Consider the following 16,536-nt stretch of genomic DNA (forward strand, 5'->3'; position numbering starts at 1 on the left):
GGAAATAATATAATAGGCAATATATTTTTTTAATTTAACTTTTCTTATCTATTTTTCTGAGAAGACAGCTCAAGCTATCAACTGGGAAGCATTCCCCTAATATCAAATATAAGTAAAATGTGAGGCAAAGGTAAAGTTTTAACTTTCCTAATATGTACACTTAAAAAAAAATACAAGATACAGTTGAAATTTATTATAATCACAAAACTGAATATATCAGGAATACTATTATTACATGAGAAAAATAAAATTTCTAATGTCAAATATATATATGTGTTTACAACTACATCCTCACAACTAACTCTATTTGAAGCCTCCAGCACATCTTAGTTCAGAGTGGTCACATTCCATTTTCAGAGTTATGGCTCCTCTGACTTTGGGGAGTCAAAGTGCCTGGACCCCTGCATTCCATACAAGAGGTGTGGTAATACACTTCTTAATCAATATTTCTCTGTACAACTAAAAAGCAGGAGTGACAGTGCCCTCAGGAAGAGCAGAGAGGTCAAACAAGGTAGGGTCCAAAAGGAGATGATTGTTTACCATCTGATGCTTGATCCAGATTTATTCCCATTTCAGATGTCAGACAACATAAAAGAGAAGAGAAAGTCTCAGGAGCTGGAGCCATCATGCCAATATATCTTTCCGAAGCCTTCACTGTAGAGCTCAAATAAATTAAAGACAACGATCTTATTTTGCAACTTAACCCTTGACCTAATATCTAAGCTGTAATATCTGTTTCTTAATTTGGTATAAGGTACTGTGAAAGTTTTAGAACCAAACTAATGTGTACATGTCTGCACAAGTTAATACCATTTCAATAAAGATCAATAATTAAGTTAGAAGAAAAGAAAATTAGTATCAATAAGGTGACTGCTGTATTACAGAGAATTTCCTCACAAAATATGCAGAATTCTGATTTCCACTTATAATTGGTATATGCCTTACTGTACAGCTTATTAGATCATGATTGGGCTGGCTTATCTATTCATGAGGACTTATGTGTGTGTGTGTGTGTGTGTGTGTGTGTGTGTGTATGCATGTGTGTGTGCATGCGCTTTGAGTTGTTGATGGATCTTCATTTATTTATTTATATGAGGCACTGAGAATCAAACCCAGTTCCTCACACTGCTAGGGAAGCACTCGACCACTGAGCCACAACCGTAGCCCCCTTATCTCTGTTTTGTTGTTGTTGTTATTGTTGTTTTCTGGTGGAAAGAGTTACCTGGTGACTGCTGAACTTCAGAGTGTGAGCTATCCTCATCACACATAGCACCTTGATTCATCTGCTCCTCTAATGTGGGCTTTTTATTTTGGACATAGTAGTGTTGAAAAGCAAAAGCAAAAGAAATATAGGTATTTGGAGTGTAGTTAGCAAACTAGATACTTCATAGTTACAGATTTCTACAATCCATAAAAATTAAAGAAATGTGAGGCATTGTGAAATATGCCTGTAATCCCAATGGCTCAGGGTAAAGCATGTGTGCATAAGGTGCAAGGTACTGAGTTACAACCTTAGCAACACACAAAAAGGCAGATGTTAATGGGGGAAATGATGTTTAAAAATGAAGCAGAATTTTAAAATTATGGATCATCCTGCCACCTATAAACACACTTAATATTATAAGGGTCTCTTTTTAAAGTCATAAATGAGTAGAAAGATTAAGATACATTGGACAACTTAGAAAATATCTACATTAAATCGGCAGGAAAATCTGAATTATACTGGGCAATAGTTCTGTCTTGAGCAAAGTACCACATTTGTGACCAAATCTCTAATGGACAGAATGACTCTCAGTAAAGAGAAATGTGGGAGAAGTGATACACATGTATCTAAGGCAAAGAAAATATGATGATTTTCTAGGTATCAAAAATGTATTTCTAACTGTTTCAAGAGCTGGGATCAATGCAAAGAAATAGACAAATACCAAAGGTGCAAGTTTATCTCAAGACATAAAGACATTAATCAGAATATTTTCTCAACTGTTTTTGCTGGCAGTATTGAAATATGGAAGTAAAAGTGTAAAATACAGTAAATCATCAATACCCTGAGTGAGAATTTAACACTTCTAGAGAACTACCCCAACCCTGCTAATCACAGTAATAACTCCACAACTACCAATTACTCCTAAAAGAAATTTGTTTGTGCACTGTTTCAACTTTAATAAATTTTGTTCAAGTTACTATGTTCTGAAGTTTCAAGCTTTAGTTGGACAGGTGACTGAGCATGTAAAAATATTCGTAAATTGCAAACCAATGAATTTACGTTGGTTTACTAGGACTTTTAAGGACTATGATTTCCAACTGTAATTTACAAAAAAGTTTAGAAAAAAATAAAAGATTCCTGTTTATTCCCATGAAATCTTTACACAACACTCCTACACTGGCTACTTCACATAAACTTGCCTCAGGGATTCAATGCATCAATCAAATAGATTTCCTGCAGCCTGTGCATTCCTGTTGAAATGGCTATTATAATAATCTAAAATTGTCACATGTGGTGGCACATGCCTGAAATCCTAGAAGCTCAAGAAAATGAAGCAGGAGAATTGTTAATTAAAACACAGCCTCACTAACATAAAAAACTCCAAGCAACTTAGTGAGAGCCTGTCTCAAAATGTAACATAAAAAGGACTGTGGATGTGTCACAGTTGTGAGCATGCCATGGGTTTAATACTCAGCACCAAACCAAACAAAATCAAGCAAATATCTGAAAAATAATAGGGATTCCAAGGTACACAAATATGTAAAAATGTTGGTGACAATATAAACTTAATAAATATTTTTTTATAAAACTGTTAAGGTTTCTTAAAAGACCCCCCACCCCCAAATTGTACATAATCCACTAGTAATAATTTAGGGTAACAGTACAAGGTTGTACATGCCTGTACTCTCAGTAGCTTTGGAGGGTAAGACAGGAGGACCTCAAATTAAAGACCAGCCAGAAGAACTTGGCAAGGTCAGAAGCAACTCAGTAAAACCCTGCCTCCAAAATAAATAAATAAATAAAAGTGTTGGGGTCTGGGTATGCAGCACACAGGTAAAGTGCCCATGGGTTAATCTCCAGTATTTAAATAAATAAATAAATAAATAATTCTTGATTTAAAAAATTCCATACAATCCAGTAATAATAATTCTGGGTATATATGTAAAGAAATTGGAATCCATTTGCTAAATATATTGCTGCACTTCTATTTTTATTGTATCTTTATTCACAGTAATAAAAGGAAACATATGAAATGCCTTTTAGATAAAAAAGTATATGAGAAAATGCCTTCCAGCTGCAGAGCATCCAACTAGTCCCTTCAGAAGCTACACACTTAAACTTCAAACTGGTCCCTTACAAAGAAAGACTCACATACTGATGTTTTCTAAATACTGCAAGAGATTTGGTGTCTGTGGGCACCTTGTGTCAGACTGTTATAAAACTCAGAACTAGGTACATATGTGAGGTCAGAATGAGAAAACAACACACAGTAAATTCTTCAGTGGGGAATCTTAACTCATACACTGTGATAATGGAAACTAGGGTTGGAGATTAAAACTTGATTCTCTATTTCACTGATTTCTAGGTCATGGATTCAATCCAAACATATATTAGAAAAGAGATAAGGCTACTGGTTAAAATCTATGTAAAACAGGTATTAAAATGTACCAGGGGCTGGTGTGTTGGTGCAGGCCTTTAATCCCAGTTGCTGGACAGGCTGAGGCAGAAGGATCAAAATTTCAAAGCCAGCCTCAGCAAAAGTGAGGTGCTAAGAAACTCAAAGAAACCCTGTCTCTAAATAAAGTAAAAAATAACCCTGGGGATGTGTCTCAGTAGTCATGTGGTCTTGAGTTCAAGCCCCAGTATCCCCCTTAAAATGTACCAGGGGACTGGGGCTGTAGCTCAGTGGCAGCTCATTTGTCTTCCACAAGTGATGCACTGGGTTTGATTCTCAGCACCACATATAGTAAATAAAATAAAGCTCTATCAACAACTAAAAAACTATTTTTCATATAATGTACCAAGTTATTGACATGGCCTTTGGCCTAATTTACTGTGTATTTTAGCCCTTGAAATTGAGTTGTCCAGGCATGGAGTGCATGCCTGTAATCTCCTGAAAAGCCAGAATCAGCAATGGTGAGGTGCTAACCAACTCAGTGAAAAACTCAGTGAAACCCTGTCTCTAAGTAAAATACAAAATAAGGGTAGAGATGTGGCCCAGTGGTAGAGTGCCCCTGATTTCAATCCCTGATTTCCTCCTGCCCAAAAAATGGAGCTGGGGATATAGATCAGCTAGTAGACTGCTTGCCTTCTAAGCATGAGGCCCTGGGTTCAATCCCCAGTACCACACACAAAAGAAAGAGAAAGAGAGAGAGAAAGAGAGAAAAAGAGAGAGAGAGAGAGAGAGAGAGAGAGAGAGAGAGAGAGAATAAGAGAGAAAGATTAACCTTGCATGTAATTTAAATTCAAGTTAGTCCTACTTTTATTTTCCTGCCACACCAGGAGAAAAAAGTTAACTGAAATGTTTGGAATGTTTCTATGGGTCATTTTAATAAAATTGTCTGACAAAAAAACAAACAAAAAACTCAATTGAGAACCAATTAAAGTGTTTAAAAATCCTTAATTGGGACACATAAATCACAATTAAGAGGGATTCATTCTTTTTAATGTCACCTAATTTTATTCTGCTTTCTTATGTGAAGAGCTCAGAATGATAAATAAAAATATTTTTTAAATGCCCTCCAGTTCTCCATGAAAAACATTAGAAATAATGCATCCATTCAAAATAAGACATGTGAAAATAATAATTGATAATGCTGAAAGTGGAGTTTGAAATGAACCAAAATTTCTCACTTTTCCAATTTCATTTGCGTGCTTGTCTCACAAATTTTGAATAATAGAACTCCAACCATGTGGGATGGGGAATGTTACCAGAAAAAAACTAATTTTGGTGTGCCATCTTAGAAGTTTAGTGATGGTTTTGGGCAGAACATGGAACAAAATGTATTTAAAATAGGATTTGGAAAAGGCACCTTGACTACTATATGGTTTCACTTTCATCCTTTCTGTTACCCATCCTCCTTTCTGCAACTTCATTCAGGAAAAAAGGATTTTGTTGAAGGTGTTCCCACAAGTGAGCTTCAAGGTTTTTTGCATTTGAATTAGGCCTTAATGGTGCTCATTAATATATCTTCTAGTTAGCCTATTACATTTCCCTTAGCCTCCAGGTGTGGTTTAATGAGGCCCATTAACCTGATTACACAGTCATTTTACTATCAATTCTATTTTATACTTATTCACTGTGAACAGAAAACCCTAGATTTGGATATGTGAACAGAGAGCTAGAAAACTAGGGGTTTATTCTCAGACCTAAGAAGAGCTAAACTGAAGTTCTGGATTTCAGATTTTTGTTCTGCATTTGAGATGCTGCTTCTCCTACATTTACAAAGCTCAGGAGTCATGAGGAGCTTGAGTTAAAAGCCAGCAGCAGCATCTTAGTGAGGCCCCAAGAAACTCAAAGGGACCTGTCTCTAAATAAAAATACAAAAAAAAAAAAAAAAAAAAAAAAAAAAGGGCTGGGGATGCAAATTAGTGGACGAACACCTCCAAGTTGAAGTCCTGGTACCAAAAAGAAAACAACACACATACACACTCACACACACACACACAAAAAAAAAAAAAAAAAAAACAGAGAGAGAAAGAGAGAGAGAAAAACAAACAAAAAATTTCATGTGTAACAAGCCCTAAAATACATAGCCTCTCTCATGCATAAAAACAACAAATGGAGTTGGGGTTCTCTCCTGACAATTATCCCAGTCTTCACCACACAATCCAGAGACATGCTGGACTCATAGCACATAGATGCCTAAAAGGAGATTCAGAAAGAAGCTGAAAACACCATACAATTATGGAACAAAATGCCCAGGTTTTCAACTGCTGATCTAAGCTTCACAGGAGTAGTCAAAGGGGGGTGGGGGGAGGGGAACGAAGACTTGAAAAACCAGCCTCTACCTCACAGCAAAGCCTGTCTAATGAAGGGGCATGGCCTTTGTCCTTGGAAAGACCCACAGAGCACTCCTAGGCACATTCCCACCCTGCTAAGTTGTTTATCTACAAATAACAGGAGAGATGTTCTTTGCCAAGTGTCCCAGACTCAGTCAGGCTAGGTGGGGATCAACAGCAATCCCCTAGCAGCCACCAGTCAGCATGAGACAGGGAAATACCTGGGATGCCAGATGACCCACCCAGTAGTTTATAGTGGTTGATAACATGTTGGGAAACTATGTAATTAAGCACAAACACCCATCTTGGCTTAAACCAATCAGTTCAAATGAATCCCCTTCTTGTATTAACAAATTTTCCCTACCCAACTTGTTCCCACCAGTGAATTTGCTAATCATGTTTTAGAGTTGTTTTGTGATTTTCCCGCGGTGTGTGATGATTTGCTAAGAGATGCTATGATGTATGTGAAGTCCCTGCTTTCCCCAAAGAGTGTATAAAACTGCTGCAAACACTGAGCTCGTGGCCTCTCAGCATCACCAGTTGCTGTGTGCACATGGAGGACGGAGCTAGCTTGCAATAAATACCTCTTTGCTACTTTCATCCATCTTGGTCTCTTGTGGTCTTTTGGAGGTCTCGAATTCCAGCATAACAGATTGAGCTGCCACAGAGAGACCCTCTGGCCACAAGACTCTTGAGAGGACCATGAGGAGTCTTTAGCCACAATTCCCAGTTTCTGCCATTGCCACTCCAGTCAGCTTCAAACAACCTTCCTACCCAGTCTGAAGATAACAAGGCACACTTACCATTTCCTGGCTTTCAGGATTCTCAGCGTTCTCCTGTGATTTGTTTTCAGCTTTTGTGTAGCACAGAAACCTGGACTCCTTATCCAAGACGGAAAGCCTACAAAAACATTGAAAGAATGGCAGGCTCCAGACACAAAGGGAACAGAAGACTGTGGAAGCCCTCCTCCTCATCACTGGCTGTGCGAGGATTGGACAGTTCTCACCTAAGAGACTGATTGGACAAGGCTTCAGGCACTTCCTCCAACCTGAGCCAATTGGGCACAGAATCAAAGTTTGAATGACAGACTGCTTCATTTTATTGTTAAAAGATAAGAATAGGGGTGGTAATATAGCTTAGTCAGTAGAGTTCTTGTTTTTCTTATATAAGGCCATGGATTCAATCTCCTGAACAGCACACACACACACACACACACACACACACACACGAATAAGTAAAGGACTTTGGGGACTGGAATTATGGTTCAGTGTTAGAGTGCTTCCCTAGCATATGTGAGGTACTGGCTTAAACATCCAGCACCGCATTAAAAAACTGACAAACAAACTAATAATAGTATTGTGTCCATCTACAGCAAAAACTATTTAAAAAAGGGACTGTGTATTTTGTGTATTTGACTTGTGCACCCTTTCTACAGAAACCCGTAAACACTTTTTAATATATAATACATACATATATGTCTTCAAACAAGGTAAAACTTCTCCTGTGATGGCTTTTCAAGTAAATTATATTACAGGTATGATTCACAACCCTGAAAAATTCCCACTATCTATTATTATTATTATTATTATTATTCTATTATTATTATTGTTATTTGCCCATGCAAAATTATGATGAATTTACAGCTAAAGAGAAGTCTATATAAAAAATAAAATATTAATAGTTCTTTTGTTTCATATTTTCTTACTTAGTTTGCAATAGTAGGAATTAAACTCATAAGCCTCTATCACTGAGTTACATTCTCAGAACTTTTTCTTCTTTGTTTTATGATAAGGTCTTTCTCAGTTGTCAAGGCTAATCTCAAACTTGTGATCCTCATGCCTCAGCAACCTGTATCACTAGTATTGAAGTGCATGACCCTTCACCAGGCTATTTTGTAATTTCCTTAAAAGTACAGTTTACACCTAATGGTGCATGTCTGTAAGTCTAGTGACTCCCAAGAATGAGGTAACTTCATTTTATTTTTATTTTTTATTTTTTAACCCATGGTGACTAAGATGCAAATATTTGCTTTGAGAGATTACACAATACAACCCTTAAATCATATACTGCATGGTCTATTTCTAGTGAATGAAAAAAGCATCAGGTACATAATGTTGTGTTGCAAAATCACATGAAATTTGGTTTGTTAAGAGCAGCACAGTAATGAGTATGTAACATATTCAGTTGTATATGTATTCTAGATCATAAAAAGAATATTAATATGACTTCAGCACATATGGTTTCTGAAGTTGCAACCACACAGCAACTGAACAATGATAATTTGCCAGAATGTTGAGCTTGTCTGGGTACCACCTGGAGATGGCTTTTAGAAATCCTAGGGGTCTTGTGTTCTGTTCATATGACTTTTCAGGGGTCTTGTGTTCTGTTCATATGACTTTGCAGCATACATTTTGCTAAGGCATAATTGCAGAAGACTTCAGATGTTTGGATTTTATGATGAGGGATCCTACAAGAGTGGATTTTGGGCAGTCCCATGATGCCTACAGATATGCTGTCTTGCTGATGCTTCTAGCAGGTTGTTTTTTATTATGCATTCAAGGTTATAAACACCATGAATCAGTATATGTGTGTGTGTGTATATATATATATATATATATATATATATATATATATATATACACACATACATATATTTTTTTTCAAGGTCATAAATATTTGCTTTTCAGAATTTATTCATTATGTAAAATGATTGCATTTTTTTCATAAATATATACACTCTCTCTATATATATACATATATATATGATGGCTTTTCAAGTAAATTATATTACAGGTATGATTATTATATGCAAGAGGACCCCTGACAGGTTTGTTTGTGTATCTGCATGGTTTATGGTTTATATGTATATATTATGAGGCAGGATCTGAGAGCTGAAAGGTCTGTGCTGTCTGGGGATATGGCCACCTCAACATAAGCATGAATACTATGCCTTATGTGCCTCATGTATTTCAAACACTAGTGACCCAACTCTTGCTACCTGGATCTAATCTGCCACAAATCAACTGGCTTAGTCTGAAGGACATTTTGCAGGTGAGAGATAACTGAGCCCTGATACATTAGTAATGATGGTTGGGGAGTGGGGAGCACCTATGGCAATCAAGAAGTATATAGCACTTAGATGCCACAGTCCTATTAGAATGGACCCTATGAAGAGTTGAGATATGATGGGATGCATTTCCTTTAAACTTAAAGAAGGCTTCTGATTGCATTGTGGGTTTAACAAGAACCTATCAAGTTGAACTGTCAATGACATTTTGAAGCCCAGTCCTCAGCCCCTGGCTATGGAAAAAAGTAGTAGCAGTGGTACTGATGACTTGTAGAATAGCCTATGGAGCCATGTGCAGCTTCTAGGGCCGCAGGATGAATGATTTCTATTGATGTGACAGCAAAAACTAACACAAAGCTAGGTGTGGTGGTTACACCTGTGATCCCACCTACTCAGGAGGCTGAGGCAAGAGGATCCCAAGTTCAAAGCCACTACCAGTAAAAGTGAAGTGCTAAGAAACTCAGTGAGATTATGCCTCTATATAAAATACAAAAAAGGCCTGGGAATGTGGCTCAGGGGTTAAATACCCTGAGTTCAATCCCCAATACCAAAAAAAAAAAAAAAAAAAATGGCAAAAGTGTATGAGAAACTGACAGAATTAGGAAATTTCAAGACAAACGAGAGGCCTACAAAGCCAGAACTCAACCAGCAGAGGAGGATATGTGTACTTTAAAAATACCCATCAAATTTCCCCATAGTGCTGTTTTAGTCTGAGGAGGAGAAGAAGGATTAAGTCCAGCAAATCCAGTCAATGGTGATGCATAAAATGAAACAAGACTAGCCAATGGCTTCATTGAGCTACTGGAAGGGCTGGCCCAGGTATCCAATTTTATCATATTTTACCTATCAAGTAGAATTTGTGTACTTATAAAAATAATTAACAGAGAGAGCAAGATATCCCCTGACTGCTTTGTTAGTATGTCTGTATGGTTTAGAGATGAATAGCATTCTGTTATGCCCTGAAAATGGAGAAGTCAGTACCGTTTCTTACAGCAGAGGTTATAAAATACTCAATGGAATGATGTTTTTATAGGGCCAAATGTGACTGAGTATGTTAGAAGGTGGCAGGGTTTCCAGAGGGCTGGACAAGGTCATAAACACATTGATTCAGTGTATATACTCAAGGTTATAAACATTTCCTTGAGTTCATGCACTTACTTAAGTACAATGTTGGCAATGTGCCTTCTTTGTCTGACTTGCAGTTAAAAAATAAGTTCTATAAAATAACTTAGGGGGCTGAGGGCTAGAAGCTAGAGGCTGGCTAGAGACTATTGCTGTCTTCAAATAAAGCAACCCTACTATCACACCTGCTCCTCATGTCTTCTTTCAACTGCTGAGCCCTAAACCTTGTTTGCTGGGCCTGAGCCCCTGCAGAGCAGCTACAGACCTGAAAATCATTTGTAATTTAATGATAATACAAACCATTTGATTTAAAGCAAATTCCAAGGAGTATCATGTTTTTTTTCTGTTTTTTTTGTTTGTTTGTTTGTTTGTAGTTATACTCCCAGGTGGGATTTTTATAGTGGAGATTTGTGTATCAATTGTTTTATAGACATTGCTATATTAATTTCTCCCCTTAATTTTCTTCTGTGGGTTTTTATATTTTCAAATAAAAAAAAAAAAAAAAAAAAAAACTCTCTTTTTTTTTGGACCAGGGATTTAACTCAGGGGCACTTGCACACTGAGTCACGTATAAAGACCAATTTTGTATTTTATTTAGAGACAGGTTCTCAATGAGTTTCTTAGCACCTCACTCTTGCTGAGACTGGCTTTGAATTCATGATTCTGTTGCCTTAGCCTCCGGAGCCACTGGAATTGCAAGGATGTGCCACTGCACCCAGCTTCAATTTACAAGTCTGTTGTAATACAGATACACTCTTCTGGTTGCAGTATCCATAGCATGTTACTTTATTAACATGCCTGTAATAAAATATAACTGTTTTAATTTTTTTTCCTGTGATAAGAAATTAAAAATATATTGTTGTTTCTTGATTTCTTCAATTCAGTTCTCAGCCTTTCCCAAGTATACTTCAAGTTCATGCTAGATGTTTCTTAAGTCTTTGTTCAAACATATTATTCCTATGGGGGGCGGAAATAAAACAGTACCAAATGAACCCAAATTCTGCCTTAATTTTATTTATTTACTTTTTTGTAATTTTTGTGTATGTAATTCAGGGGTGCTTAACTACTGAGCTACATCCCCAGATTTTTTTTTTGTGTGTGTGTGTATGTGCATGTGTTGTTTTGGGTATTAAACCCAGGGCCCTGTGTGTACATGAGGCAAGCATTGTACCAATGGAGCTATATCCTCAGTCCTTTCTCTCTTTTCTCTCTCTCTTTTTTTTCCCAAAAGCTTTTAATTTTTTTTTAATTTATTTTGAGACAATTTCTTGCTGAGTTGCTTAGGGCCTTTCCACATAATTGAGATGAGTTTTGAATTTGTGATCCTCCTACTTCAGGCTCCCAATTTTCTAGGATTATAGCCATGTGCCACAACAGGTGGCTAATCCTGTTTTTTTAAATAAATGTTATTATTTACCTTCAAATAAAATGAGAAAAGAATGTTGAATCATGTGATCTAGAGAAGGTAAGTTCTCCCTGTGGAGTCAGGCATATTTAGTTCTGAATCAAGTTTCTTAATAACTGTGAGCCTCCCAAGTGTGATGGCACATACCTGCAATTCTAGTGATTTATGAGACTGAGGCAGTAAGATTGCAAGTTTGATAAAAGCTTAAGGAACTTAGACCTTGTCTCAAAATAAAAATGAAAAAAAATAAAGAATCAGGAAGATAAATCAGGAATAATAATCCCCTCAGTTTAATTACCAATACCTGTTCCCACACACACTACTGATGATGTTTTGAAAATATTATTTGACACTGAAGAGCTGTATTGGCCTCATCTACTACAAAAGGCAGAATGATACTGACTGCCAAATTATCAACAGTTCTTAACCCTCATCTGTATACAGAAAGTAGGTAATGTGTTTTTTCTCCTACTCTAGCAAAAATGCAGGATGTGTGTCTCAAACTTTGGATCTGGGCTCTTCTTATTTTATATGGTTAATGTTAAGCTGTGCTATAAAAATCATCTATCAGGTACCCAGTCAGGAACCATTTTGAATGCTTTTGCTGTTGCTTTAAGAATACTGTCACCTCCATGAGAAAAGCCCACATTAGTCTGATCATGAGATATTCTGTGAAGGAGATTCAGGGTGATTCTTTTGGCAGCCAGATCACCCTATAATATTAAGTAATCTTATCAACCATCAGCTAAACACATGCAGCAAAAGTATCCCACATGTACTCAGCCTAAATAGTGAACAATTCAAATGCAAGCTAGTAAGTTTAAAGTGATTAAATAAAATATGCCTACTGTATGAAAATGTCAAGATACAATCACATGTGCTACTGAAATGATTTGGACAACAGCAGATATCTTATAGGTAGTGATTTCATTTTTTTCTAGTTTAAGATTCAAGTTGAATCTCTCACTATATGGTATTGAATTATTTAGAAATATGTGAAGGCATCTTTACCTTTTATTTGTGTTAATATTCTCACAGTACCCATTAGCAAAGAAAAGAAGACATCACAACTCTGCCATTAGGCTAAGAGCAAATTGAAAAACAAATTTTTTCATTAATATGTTTATACTCTACAGTCTGGGCTACTGAAAAATCTAAAGACCTGACACCCTGCACCTAATGGGATACAAATTCTTTGTGGTTACAGTGTGATATCTGAAACTAGAATGGATCTATGGTCAGCATCAAGTGAGAAACTATGCCCACGTTTGTACACTTCTAGATTGACTCTTCCAGCTGTCTCAAAGTGAATTCATCATGTCTCCTTTCCTTTCCACCTCCTAGGACATTAAAATGAGTGGTCCAGGCCTTTTACCTCACTGAGGTCAAGGAATTCATAGCTCTCAAACATGAAATTTGGATGCAGTAAACTGAGATATGCCTGAGACTTCAGGTAAATAGTGAATATTAAGATGAATTTTCAAAAATACATGTATACATTAGTAAATTTTTGTAGTCAATCTATGATAATATTCTGGATAAAGTGACTTAAGTTATTACAATTAATTTTATATGTTTTTTTTAACATAAATAATAGAAACAGTACAATAGCACTTGTGCCTCACAAATACTTTGATGGACATTGCTGCTTCGATGCATGGATTACAAATTGAAAACTCAAAAGACTTCTCCTTAAAATCAGAGAGCAGAATTTTGAATAAAATTCAAGGTATTTTTTTTTTATCATGTAATGGGTGAGGGGTTACCAGAGATTGAATTCAGGGTCAGTCCACTATTGAGTGACATCCCTAGCCCTATTTTGAATTTTATTTAGAAATAGAGTCTCACTGAGTTTACTTAGCACCTTCTGTGGAGGGTGGCTTTGACTCATTATTCTTCTGCCTCACCCTCCTGTGTTGCTGGGATTGAAGGTGTGTATGACCATGCCCAGCATCATCATATTTTATTTATGATAAATATATACTAAACTATAACTCATGAATTAAGTTGACCTTGTATACAGTCATAAATGCAAATGCAAGGTCATACTACATTTTTTAGTTTTATTCATTTTATTTTCTTAATACATGATAGTGGAATGCATTAAAATTCTTATTACAGGAGGGGGCCGCAGGGGCCCCAGGCGGCGGGGGATGGGGAGGAGGAGGAAGTCAGCTTTTTTTTTTTTTTTTTTGCATAACTGGGCTCTGCTGTGTGTCCTCCGGACTCCCCGCGACTGCCATCCCGACCTGCTGTCTGCTCCCCGCAGCCGCTAACCTGGCTGCAAAAAAAAGTTTATCTGAGAGGCAGGCAGAGAAAGGGGAGAAGGGCTACCTGGAGAGGCGGGGGGCGGCGGGGGAGCCAGCCAGGGAGGGATACTGAGCGCCTGGAGCCCCGGATATGTCCAGGTGGAAGCAGGCGAAGCCGCGCTAGATGAAAGACTTCTGTCCTGGATCCGGAGCCCAGGTGTCTGTGCTATGCAGAATCTGAAAACAAACCACAGGGAGAACGCTGAGAACCCTGAGAGCCGGGAAATGGAACTGTTAACATTTATGGATATAGCCATTGATTTTACTGAAGAGGAGTGGGAATGTCTTCAGCCTGCTCAGAAAAATTTATACAGAGATGTGATGCTAGAGAACTATAGAAACTTTGCCTTCCTGGATTGAAAAAAAAAGCAACTTCATCTGCTTGTGATGTCTAGCAGGATATTTCATCTTTCTACATATGGATTTCCAGTTTTCCCAGCACCAATTGTTGAAGAGGCTATCTTTTCTCCAATTTATGTTTTGGTCACCTTTGTCTAGTAAGGATTGGTCTATATGTCTTTTGATATGTGGTTTCCTTTTTTTTCTTTCTTTCTTTTTTAAATTATTTCTCTGTAGTATAGTTTAAGGTCTAGTATTGTGATGTCTATAGATTCAATCATTTTGTTGAGAATGACTATTGTGGCTCTCCTATTTTTTTTAAAATGAATTTCACGATTGCTTTTTCTAGTTTTATGAAGAATGTCATTGGACTTTTAAAAGGAATTGCACCGGATCTGTATAAGTATTTTGTTAGTATTGCCATTTTGACTATGATCATTCTTCTTACCAAGAGCATGAGAGATCTTCAATTTCTATCTTTAGTGATCTGTTGTTTTCATTGTAGAGATAGTTTTACCTCTTTCTTAGATTGATTCCCAAGTATTTTATTTTATTCTTTCTTTTTCTTTTTTGAGGCCATTGTTAATGGGGTGGTTTTTCTAATTTTTATTACACTGAATTCATTGCTTGAGTATAGAAATTCATTTGGTTTATGGGTGTTTATTTTATATTCTGCTATTTTGCTGAATTTATTAGTCAAGAAAGTTTTCAAGTGAAATTTTTTGGATTTTCTAAATATAGAATCATGTCATTTGTAAATAGTGATAGTTTGATTTTCTATGTTTCTATTCATTTATCTATTCATTTATTTATTAAAGATAAATGATTAGAAACATAGTTTTTGCATAGAGCTTCAAGGATGATGTTGAATTGAAGTGGCAAAAAAAAGGCATCCTTTGCCTTTTTTTGAATTTTAGAGGGAATGCTTTAATTTTTTCTCCCTTAAAAATAATGTTTCCGAGGAGCCACCACAGAAGGCCCAGGCGCAGCAGCCAGGCCTGGGTGGGCACAGGGCTGAATGGGCAGGGTCGGGGAGCGAGCCCCCAGGGAGGCCATGGACAGTCCTCCCGCACCGGGCACAATGGTGATGAGGAGGCTGGAAACACCCTTCTATGGTGATGAGGCACTGAGCAGCCTGGGAAATGGCATCAGTGGCAGCAGCAGCAACTTTGTGTCCCTGGCCCGCTTGTCCCTGGGGCGCCCCAAACAGCGTGTCAGGCAGAGTGGTGAAGAATGAGAGCTGACGCTGAGCCTGAGCAAACAAGTGGTGGTGGCGCCAACTTTGCCCCCCCCCCCCCTGCGCAGACTGCACCCCCAGCAGTCCCCCGACAGCCTGCTCTCCAGCCCGACCTGGGGCTGGTCCAACCATGCTGACCAACCATCCAGACCAATGAGCTGGTCACAACCACGCTGAGGAGCATGCAGTTCTTTTACCCAAGATGGTGGCCAGGGCGGAGCCGGAGTTCACCGAGGACTTTGTCAAGGCCCTGGAGGATTTGAACAAGCACCACCAGCTTGGCTGGGTGCAGCCCGGCTGCTGCTGTGGCCTCGCAGGAGGACCCTCTGGCACGGCATCGGGCGCCCCCTCCCAGCTGGCACCGGTCTTCCTAAACCTGAGCCACTATAAGGATGGCTACGGGGGTGCTGGGGATGCTGCAACTGTCTCCTTCTCCTCCCAGCCTGTTCCCTTCCCACAGTCGCTGCCTCCCAGTGATTTGCTGGGGCCGCTGTGTCTAGCTGTGCTCAAGGACAGCCACAGATGGTACCCGACTTGCCAAGCTTCGGAGAGAGCCTGTTGTAGCCAATCGACATGGACATGCAGGAGCTCATCAAGGCTGAACCCAAGCAGCTGCTCAACAATATCGCAGCCTCCAAGTGCCCCAAGGGCAAGCTGGAGGAGAAAGTGAAGAGCTCAAGAGCCAGAACACGGAACTGGCATTCACCAGGAGCCTGCTGCCCAAGCAGGTAGCGCAGCTCAAGCAGAAAGTCCTCAGCCATGTCAACAGCAGCTGCCAGCTGCTACCCCAGCACTAGGTGCCCTGGTACTGAGCCCAAGCACAGGGTGCATCCTCGGTCCGCCTCCTCTTGAGGGGCGGGCTTGCAGGGGGCGGGCTTGCAGGGGGCGGGGATTGAGCTCCCAGGAGTTGGTATGGTGCTGCCCTGGCGACCTCCTCCAAGAGGGTGTCCAGGACTTGGAGAGGGCACCTTGGACTTGACAAGCTGGACCCCCTGCTCCTGGGGGTTTGGGGCAAGCGCATGACACCCCCTAGTACTGCCTCTGTTCCCTGTGCTGCCGCCAGGTGTCACA

The 16,536-nt window shown here is 38.7% G+C and overlaps 1 pseudogene; it reads left to right on the forward strand.

Annotated features, from left to right (window-relative positions):
• The first annotated feature begins 15,246 nt into the window (after nucleotides 1-15,246).
• LOC143379535 (transcription factor JunD-like) lies at nucleotides 15,247-16,277 on the forward strand (annotated as a pseudogene).
• Nucleotides 16,278-16,536: the final 259 nt, after the last annotated feature.

Source organism: Callospermophilus lateralis, chromosome 13, assembly GCF_048772815.1.
Source record: "Callospermophilus lateralis isolate mCalLat2 chromosome 13, mCalLat2.hap1, whole genome shotgun sequence".
Taxonomy (NCBI): domain Eukaryota; kingdom Metazoa; phylum Chordata; class Mammalia; order Rodentia; family Sciuridae; genus Callospermophilus; species Callospermophilus lateralis.